The following is a 10,690-nucleotide window of genomic DNA, read 5'->3' on the forward strand; positions in this document are numbered from 1 at the left end:
AATAAGAGACACGGAAGATAACAAAACTGGAAGCTACTTCCAAGAAATAAAATCACAGACCAAACAAAGCTACATCCTTATATCCTAGGGAAAGGGTCCTGACATTTTTTCTCACAAGAATATAAAAAATGCTATAAAGTAGTTAATTTGTCTTCCTATTTTTCCTTTTTAAAATGGGGATGTTTCTTGGGTCTCTCCTGCCCCCACTTCTCCTGTATTGAGTATGCCTTGGTCACATAATTTCTTAGTTCATTGTTCTCCAGATCAAGAGGAGCCACATCTGGATGATAAATTCCTGGTGAAGCTGATGCCACAATTAATTAAGAGTTTGGGGAGTATTAAATGGGGGTGACTGTATTTAGTAGTTGGGAGGGATAAAAATATTTATGTACAAGAGAACAGACTGTGGTAAATTCAATTATCCTACCCCTTGACTCGTGGCACAACTATGTGAATAACTTGGCATGAATTACTGAGATATTATCAGCATGAAACTAGCAGAGAATGAAAATGTGCTTGCACAGTTGAGCTTTCCTTTTCACAGTCTGCCATTACCATGAGAGGAAGACTTAAGAGAGGCTGCTGAGCCTAGGTGATAAAGTTACTCAAACAGACCTCAGCCCAACCAGCATTGAGGGGCCAGCAACTCTTTCAAGAGATCACTGTGTGTCTGCTTTATTTTCAAGAGCCTTCTCATAATATTGCCCCTGATAAGCCACTCACTTTTTGTTGAAGGAAATTCAACAATTGGGGCATAAATACAGAGTCCACTATAAGGGGGGCGGGGGGGAAGCACTACCTGATATAGTCTCATAGAGGTATGATTAAGGGATTAGATTGGGCATAACACCTCGTATAGTTCTGCTATCCTTTGAGATGTATTATATGCATTGGTCATAGCAAACACCTTCTTCCAACAACACAAGGGAAGACTCTACACATGGACATCACCAGATGGTCAACACTGAAATCAGATTGATTATATCTTTGCAGCCAAAGATGGAGAAGCTCTATACAGTCAGCAAAAACAAGACTGGGAGCAGAATGTGGCTCAGATCATGAACTCCTTATTGCCAAATTCAGACTTAAATAGAAGAAAGTGGGGAAAACCACTACACCATTCAGGTATGACCTAAATCAAATCCTTTATGACTATACACTGAAAGTGAGAAATAGATTTAAGGGACTAGATCTGATAGAGTGCCTAATGAACTATGGACAGAGGTTCATGACATTGTACAGGAGACAGGAATCAAGACCATCCCCAAGAACAAGAAATACAAAAAAGCAAAATGGCTGTCTGAGGAGGCCTTACAAATAGCTATGAAAAGAAGAGAAGTGAAAAGCAAAGGAGAAAAGGAAAGATATAAGCATCTGAATGCAGAGTTCCAGAGAATAGCAAGGAGAGATAAGAAAGCCTTCCTCAGCAATCAATGCAAAAAAGAAAAAAAAGAAAAGAAAAAAACAATAGGATGGGAAAGACTAGAGATTTTTTCAAGAAAATTAGAGACACCAAGGGTACATGTCATGCAAAGATGGGTACAATAAAGGACAGAAACGGTATGGACCTAACAGAAGCAGAAGATATTAAGAAGAGGTCTCAAGAATACACAGAAAAACTGTACAAAAAAGATCTTCACGACCCAGGTAACCATGATGGTGTGATCGCCCACACTCACCTAGAGCCAGACATGCTGGAATGTGAAGTCAGGTGGGCCTGAGGAGGCATCACTATGAACAAAGCTGGTGGAGGTGACAGAATTCCAGTTGAGCTGTTTCAAATCCTGAAAGATGATGCTGTGAAAGTGCTGCACTCAATATGTCAGCAAATTTGGAAAACTCAGCAGTGGCCACAGGACTGGAAAAGGTCAGTTTTCATTCCAATCCCTAAGAAAGGCAATGCCAAAGAATGCTCAAACTACCTGACAGTCACACTCATTTCACACGCTAGTAAAGTAATGCTTAAAATTCTCCAGGCCAGGCTTCAGCAATATGTGAACTGTGAACTTCCGGATGTTCAGGCTGGTTTTAGAAAAGGCAGAGGAACCAGAGATCAAATTGCCAACATCCGCTGGATCATGGAAAAAGCGAGAGAGTTCCAGAAAAACATCTATTTCTGCTTGATTGACTATGCCAAAGCCTTTGTGTGGGTCACAATAAACTATGGAAAATTCTGAAAGAGATGGGAATACCAGACCACCTGATCTGCCTCTTGAGAAACCTGTATGCAGGTCAGGAAGCAACAGTTAGAACCGAACGTGGAACAACAGACTGGTTCCAAATAGGAGAAGGAGTATGTCAAGGCTGTATATTGTCACCCTGCTTATTTAACTTAAATGCAGAGTACATCATGAGAAACGCTGGGCTGGAGGAAGCACAAGCTGCAATCGAGGTTGCTGGGAGAAATATCGATAACCTCAGATATGGAGATGACACCACACTTATGGAAGAAGAACTAAAGAGCCTCTTGATCAAAATGAAAGAGGAGAGAGAAAAAGTTGGCTTAAAGCTCAACATTCAGAAAACTAAGATCATGGCATCAGGTCCCATCACTTCATGGCAAACAGATGAGGAAACAGTGACTGACTTTATTTTTCTGGGCTCCCAAATCACTGCAGATGGTGATTGCAGCCATGAAATTAAAAGATGCTTACTCCTTGGAAGGAAAGTTATGATGAAGCTAGACAGCACATTAAAAAGCAGAGACATTACTTTGCCAACAAAGGTCTGTCTAGTCAAGGCTATGGTTTTTCCAGTAGTCATGTATGGATGTGAAAGTTGGACTATAAAGAAAGCTGAGCACTGAAGAATTGATGCTTTTGAACTGTGGTGTTGGAGAAGACTCTTGAGAGTCCCTTGGACTGCAAGGAGATCCAACCAGTCCATCCTAAAGGAGATCAGTCCTAGGTGTTCATTGGAAGGACTGATGTTGAAGCTGAAACTCCAATACTTTGGCCACCTGATTCGAAGAGCTGACTCATTTGAAAAGCCCCTAATTCTGGGAAAGATTGAGGGCAGAAGGAGAAGGGGACGACAGAGGATGAGATGGTTGGATGGCATCACCGACTCAATGGACAGAGATTTGGGTGGACTCTGGCAGTTGGTGACGGACAGGGAGGCCTCACGTGCTGCCATTCCTGGGGTCACAAAGAGTCGGACACAACTGAATGACTGAACTGAACTGATATGCATTGGACCAAAAATCATGATATCCTGAGGCATATCTGAAAGTTAAGAATCAGTAGAAAGAAGTAGGAGCGCGCCTCTTACCATCAATCTCAGAGACCCAGTGGGAAAAATACACTTCCATGCCTACAAATTTGGCTCTTCTAGATCAGCGGTCCTTATTGCAAGCAAAGATGTTAAGGGACTTTTTATCAGGGAACCGAGTAAGGGTTCCACTAATATTAAAAGTTATGACTACCACATGATCATTTCATAGACCCTCATTATCTAGTCTCATGGGATAAACCATAATAGAAAACAATATAAAAAATATATATGTGTGTGTGTATATATATATATATAAAACTAAGTCACTGTGCCATATAGCCGAGATTGACACATTTTAATTGTTATAACTGATTTATTTGTAACTGATAACTATTTATTACTGATAAATAATAAATAAAAGATCATGTCATCTGCAGAGACAGTTTTGTTTTTTCACCTCTGATTTAGATGTCTTTTATTTCATTTTCTTGCCTAACTGCTCTGGCTAGAATTTTCAGTACTATGTAGAATAGGAGTGACAAGAGTGGTCATCCTTGCCTTGTTAAAAGTCAAATATTGTGTGCTGGCTAGCCCTCAGGATGGCCCCAGGGATTCTTGTTTCTGTTATTTGTACCCCTTGAGTGTGACTGATTTAGTGATTCATTTTAAGCCCCCAGTGATTCACATTCCTCTCACTTGCAAAATGCACTTAACTACTCCCAAGGCTCTTAAAAGTCTTTTATTATCAGCTTGGAATTCCTCATCTTTTTAATTTAAACTGGGTTCAAGTGCAGATGGGGTAGCCAAAGTAGAACTTCTCTTGGTGTGTGGACTTGTGAAACTAAAAACTGTCTGCCCCACATACACCAAACATCCAGTAACAAAACAGGCATAGAATAACTGCTGTGTTCATTTTCCGTTGCTGTGTAGCAAATTGCCACAGCTTAGCTACTTGAAAGAATGCACATTTATTATTTAAACCTCAGAGGTGAGGAAACGAAGCATGGCTTAGTGGGACCCTCAGCAAAGCTACTAATAAGATATTGACCAGGGCTAAGTTCTTATCAGGTAGCTCAACTAGAGAGGGATCTGCCACCAAGCTCACTCAGCTACTGGCAGAGTTCATTTCCTTAAAGCTGTCCGACCTTAGGACATGCTGCTTGCTGGTCATCAGCAGGAGGTCACCCTACACTCCTGGGGACCACCCACTGTTCCCTGTTGCATGGCCCTCTACACAGGCAGCTCACAACATGACAGGCTGCTGCTTCAAAGCCAGACAAAGAACAAGAGATAATCTACTAGCAATACAAAGTATTTAAAATGTTACTTAATCACAGGAGTGACATCCCATAAAATTTTCATATTCTATTGATTGGAAGACAGTCACAAGTTCTCACACTCCAAGAGTTTACAAAAAGGTATAAATACCCAGGAGTTAGGGATCATACGACCATATTCACCACAACAGCTATAGACATTCCTGCTCACAAATGGGGGAAATGGTAGCTCAAAGGAGTCATTGGTTCTTAGCAATTCCAAGTCCAGCTGAAAAAACATTAGTTAGGTCTCATGGCCTGGAAATAATTCTCTGTGGCTTTCAGCTCCACCATCTGGGCTCTTGGTTCTGCACTGTGAGTCATCCTTCCTTTTTAATGAAAGCTAGGACTGTTCAAAAGACCCTGATGCTGGGAAAGATTGAAGGCAGGAGGAGAAGGGGACAACAGAGAATGAGTTGGATGGATGGCATCACCAACTTGATGGACATGAGTTTGAGCAAGCTTCAGAAGTTGGTGATGGACAGGGAAGCCTGGCATGCTGTAGTCCATGAGGTTGCAAAGAATCCAACACCACTGAGCAACTGAAGTGAACTGAACTGAGGACATGTTCATGGCTGAGTAATTTTCTCTGTTTTTCTCCTACAAGAAGTTTCAAGGTCCAGTGGCCTCTCTTTTATACTCTCAGTACCTGTTAGTCCAAGCTGGCAGCATTTATCCAGATACATCACACACAAGTTAGGCAGGTCTACTGCATTGCCAAAAAAGCCACACCCCAGTTGTCTACGTTTGAGATAATTTGTACATAAAGTTAAGTTCCATATACTTTATTTCCACTTTACACGAGTCAGGGATCTGAACTAGCAGGACCACCAGGTGTTCACTTACGTGGATATTTTCCATGCGTTTAATCACGGTTCTGGACTACCTCAAAGGGTAGAGGGAGTAACTAGCACTTGAGGGATTTGTATATATTAGTTAAAGGAATGAGAGAAGGAAAACGTCTCACATACTGGTTTAGTGGTCATTTGTTCATCCCAGTTTGTGGAATCATCTATTCCTAACTTAATCAAATGCATTCGTAATTAGAGCAAAGGTGATCTTGGCCATAGAGGAAAGGGGAGAGTTGCAGATAAGCAGCTGACCTTTGCTGAATACTGTGGGTTTGAATTGCACTGGTTCATTTCAATGTGGGTATTTTTGAACAGTAAATACTGTGATACGACATGGTCTCTGGTTTGTTAGATGCACAGATGCAGAGGAACTGGAGTTACAGAAGGCCGAGTATAAACTGTATGCAGATTAACCAATGCGATGCTCAAAGGTTAAGTATAGTGTGATACAGGGTCGCTTGGGCTCAAGATGCTTTAAATTTTCATCGGTAACCTGGATACAATAACCTGGTCATGAAGTTTGGATCAGGATTTGAAACTGAACCTTCATGGTTGGCATGAGGGCAGAATAATGCACTCAGGGGTGAGGGCTGGGGGGTAAAACCAACTGGGAATCAAAATTAGGTTCATTTCTGTTAGGAATGATTTAACATAATCCTACCTGAAGGCAGGAGTTTTATGAATCATTTCCAATTCTTTGATCTAAGATTTAACAGGAAAGGGAAACTTCGAAAAAAAGTAGGGGGTATAACTTGAAAGGCTATATATTTGGACCGATAGAAAATTTTACCAATTCATTTCAAATATACAAGTGTTTAAAATGTAGTATTGATAGGATTTATGAATATCTAAATTCTCAAATACCTGCAAGTTAATTTTTTAATACAATCCTTCATGTAAGTTACTAGTTTCTGAGGGTTACGGGAAACTTTAGGAGTGAAGGATATGTGTGATGGTCCAAACTCAGCAAATTGTATACAGTAAACATGTACAGTTTTTTGTGTACCCATTATACCTCAGTAAATCTGTTGAAAATTTTTCTATTGGACCCACACAAACTACTGCTGCTAAGTCGCTTCAGTCATGGCCGACTCTGTGCGACCCCATAGACGGCAGCCCACCAGGCTCCTCTGTCCCTGGGATTCTCCAGACAAGAGTACTAGAGTGGGTTGCCATTTCCTTCTCCAACCCACACAGACTACTTATTCATAAACATTTCCCCTATTCTTCCTGCATTTGCTTCTTCCTTCCCAAGTGTCATAGACTTAACAGAGATCAAGGAAGTGAGAGACCATGGCATGCCAAACATGATCAGTGTTCAGTGATCTTTTTAAAATTTTTAGATGCATTTTGTAAAGTGCAGAAACATCTCTATTGCCTATTTTATCAGGAGGGCTTTGGTCCAACTAGGTTTGGTTTAGTAAGTTCACCAAGCATGAATCCTCAGGCAGGCCCTGGTGAAGATCACAAGGATTGGAAGTTCCCTGCCACTGGAAAGCACAAAGCTCCAAAAAACATTATTTTTAAAAATTTTGGAAAAAAATATATTTGATGCCACATAAGGAAAATTCTGAAAGAGATGGGAATACCAGACCACCTGACCTGCCTCTTGAGAAACCTATATGCAGGTCAGGAAGCAACAGTTAGAACTGGACATGGAACAACACACTGGTTCCAAATAGGAAAAGGAGTACATCAAGGCTGTATATTGTCACCCTGCTTATTTAACTTATATGCAGAGTACATCATGAGAAATGCTGGGCTGGATGAAGCACAAACTGGAATCAAGATTGCTGGGAGAAATATCAATAACCTCAGATATGCAGATGACACCACCCTTATGGCAGAAAGTGAAGAGAAACTAAAAAGCCTCTTGATGAAAGTGAAAGAGGAGAGTGAAAAAGTTGGCTTAAAGCTCAACATTCAGAAAACGAAGATCATGGCATCTGGTCCCATCACTTCATGGGAAATAGATGGGGAAACAGTGGAAACAGTGTCAGACTTTATTTTTTTAGGCTCCAAAATCACTGCAGATGGTGATTGCAGCCATGAAATTAAAAGATGCTTACTCCTTGGAAGGAAGGTTATGACCAACCTAGATAGCATATTCAAAAGCAGAGACATTACTTTGCCAACAAAGGCCCATCTAGTCAAGGCTGTGGTTTTTCCAGTGGTCATGTATGGATGTGAGAGTTGGATTGTGAAGAAAGCTGAATGCTGAAGAATTGATGCTTTTGAACTGTGGTGTTGGATTAGACTCTTGAGAGTCCCTTGGACTGCAAGGAGATCCAACCAGTACATTCTGAAGGAGATCAGCCCTGGGATTTCTTTGGAAGGAATAATGCTAAAGTTGAAACTCCAGTACTTTGGCCACCTCATGTGAGGAGTTCACTCACAGGAAAAGACTTTGATGCTGGGAGGGATTGGGGGCAGGAGGAAAAGGGGACGACAGAGGATGAGATGGCTGGATGGCATCACTGACTCAATGGACGTGAGTTTGAGTGAACTCCGAGAGATGGTGATGGACAGGGAGGCCTGGTGTGCTGCGATTCATGGGGTCGCAAAGAGTCGGACACGACTGAACAACTGAACTGAACTGAGCTGAAGTAATTTCAGATTATTTATAAAATACTAACATAAAAGAGAAATTTAGTCACATTTAAACCCCACCACCCATAGTACTACCATTCTCAATTTATTACATCTTTCTCATTTTCTCTATGCATATTTAAGCATATATTTACAAAAGTCATTTTGTAGACACTGTTTTGTTATCTGCCTATGTCAGTAATATTTTGGAATCATTTTTCATATCAACAAATATCTTTTTTATATTGATTTTAGTGGCTGCATACTATTTCATGCTGCATGTTATGAATGAGCCTTAGTCTATTAAACTTTATTTTCTGAAATCTGGCTACAGTCAGCATTTTACTATTGTAAACAAACATCGTTCATTAACCCTACTTTTTAATGAAAGTGAAATCCTGGTTTTAAAAAGATATGTCATGTTTTTAAAGCTTTTACTACATCTTCCTAAACTGCACTGTTGTTCTTGTATTTTATAAAATTACCCAATCCTAATATACTCCTTGGGCTTCAGTGGTAGTAAAGAATCCACCTGCCAGTGCAGGAGACGCATGTTCAATTCCTGGGTTGGGAAGATCCTGTAGAGAAAGGAATGGCAACCCACTCCAGTGTTCTTGCCTGGGAAATCCTATGGATAAAGATGCCTGGCGAGCTAAAGTCCATGGGGTCACAAAACAGTCAGACATGGCCTAGCAACTAAACAATACACTCATCATAACAAAGACAAATACTCAGAGTAGTATTTCCTGAAGGATGTTGGGCGGTCTTGTCTGCTCTCACATGGTGCTGCCCAGGAAAAGAGTTTGGTTCAAAGAAATTTGGGGAACATGATATTTCCTACAGAGATATTCACAGCCCATATTAGCATTTCAAAGACTGAGAAGTCCAGCCCTAAAGAAACAGGTTCAGTTCTGTGGAAGTCAACAGTATTAGCCAGGGCACACACTGTTTGGTGTAATATCTTCTGGCGTGCTTTGGAACATCCCTTGCTGCTTTAGAAAGTAATTTGAAAGTGCCCAAGTTTAACACTCAGATTTTTACTCAAAAAAAGCATAATTTATATGATTTACTTAGTGATTAGCATTTGAAAGACAATTTAGGATAATTATAACCATGAAGAAATCAGCTGGTAACCTTGAACATTATGGAATGTCTTAGTCTAATTTTGTTTCACATTTTATTGACCACTTATACTTCAGAAGAGCATTGTTACTATTTCTGAATCCATGTGGTAGTAAGTTATATTTCAATGAGATTCTATAGTATATCTAAAAATTGGGATCAAGTCTGGTAGCATAAATACTTCGACAGCTAAGTACAATTCTCATGTATGATACTTAGAAGGTGCTCTAAAATGAATCCTAAAGTGAAATTAATTCCGTGACCATTATATATTAACAAAGACATTAAAGTATAATCAAATGATTGCTGACCATCTTTCACTGCTTTTTGATAATATCAACTTACATGGAAATATATAGATACATTGATTTTTTTATATGTCATTCAAATACCAAGTTAAACATGAGTAAAACATCATATTCATGTTTAAAAAACTGCTTTGCCAATCAATGTCTTGTACACAGGTCTGACATCAGATTTAAGTATAATGAGGTATAAATTGACAACTAATTAGTCAAACATGAAAAATCATCCTTTGTTTTCCGTTTCTTTTTTAAATGAAATATTCTTAGCTTTTTATTCACTCATTGCTAGTCCAATTTGTAACGTTTCAGTTTTACTGCAGTGCCTGTGCTATAATTCCATTTAATTTTTTGTGCCATTTTTCGTAATTTTATTGGCATGTAGATACGTGTGATCTACATTGATGACCGTGGTATGAAATAAAGGTCAAATATTAGTGGATATACAGTTAAATCAAGATAATTTTTAAAAATTAGACAATGCTTCACAGATTATTCTGAGGAATAAAAACAATAACAAAGGAAAATTGCACCCCCAAAGAATACACAAATGTTTAATTTTTTTGACATTTACTACTAAAACTCATAGCAGTCCCATGTGCCAACAAAATGTCATTAAACACATACTTATTCTCCTTATCTTCTAGGACTTTCCTGGGCTTAGCAGGATGGATCTCATCTACTATGGAACTTAGTGTCCTGTTTTGGCTTAAAACTGTCCTAGCAGCAAGACCTAGCAAACGGATGCCTGAGTAGTCACATCTGTTTAGCAATTTTGTAACTGTAAGCCATTGGTGACAGTTCTTTAGGTTTGCATAAATTTTGAGAAAAGTTCAATAGTCTGGAAAGAGATAAAAGCTGTCCCATCACCTTGGTCTTATAACAACCCCAGAGTTTAAAGGAAGGCAGCCATTAGCTGTTTTTCTGGAAACATAAGCATTAAGTGCTGTGAACCCAATGTCATGGATATAGGACTGAGTCAGGGAAATTAATTCAAATAATAATGTATTGAGTTCTCTCCTATTGCAAGGCACAGCACTAATACTTTAAGGTTTAAATAACAATCAGTAGGATACAATGCCTGACTTCAAACTGTTTATTCTAATAGGAGGTTGGGACAGGAGATGAAAGAGTTGTATATTTTTTTAAAAAAAGCAAAACCTTAAATATACTTCAAAGAGGCATCGCCAATGTTGTGAGGGATCGAAGAAGGAAGAGTCCATATTTATGGCTGATCGTGAAAATTTATTACTTGAGCTAGGTCTTGTAAGGAAGAGTATATATAATTTTGAGTCAG

This window comes from Capricornis sumatraensis, chromosome 6 (assembly GCF_032405125.1).
Source record: "Capricornis sumatraensis isolate serow.1 chromosome 6, serow.2, whole genome shotgun sequence".
Classification (NCBI taxonomy): Eukaryota; Metazoa; Chordata; class Mammalia; order Artiodactyla; family Bovidae; genus Capricornis; species Capricornis sumatraensis.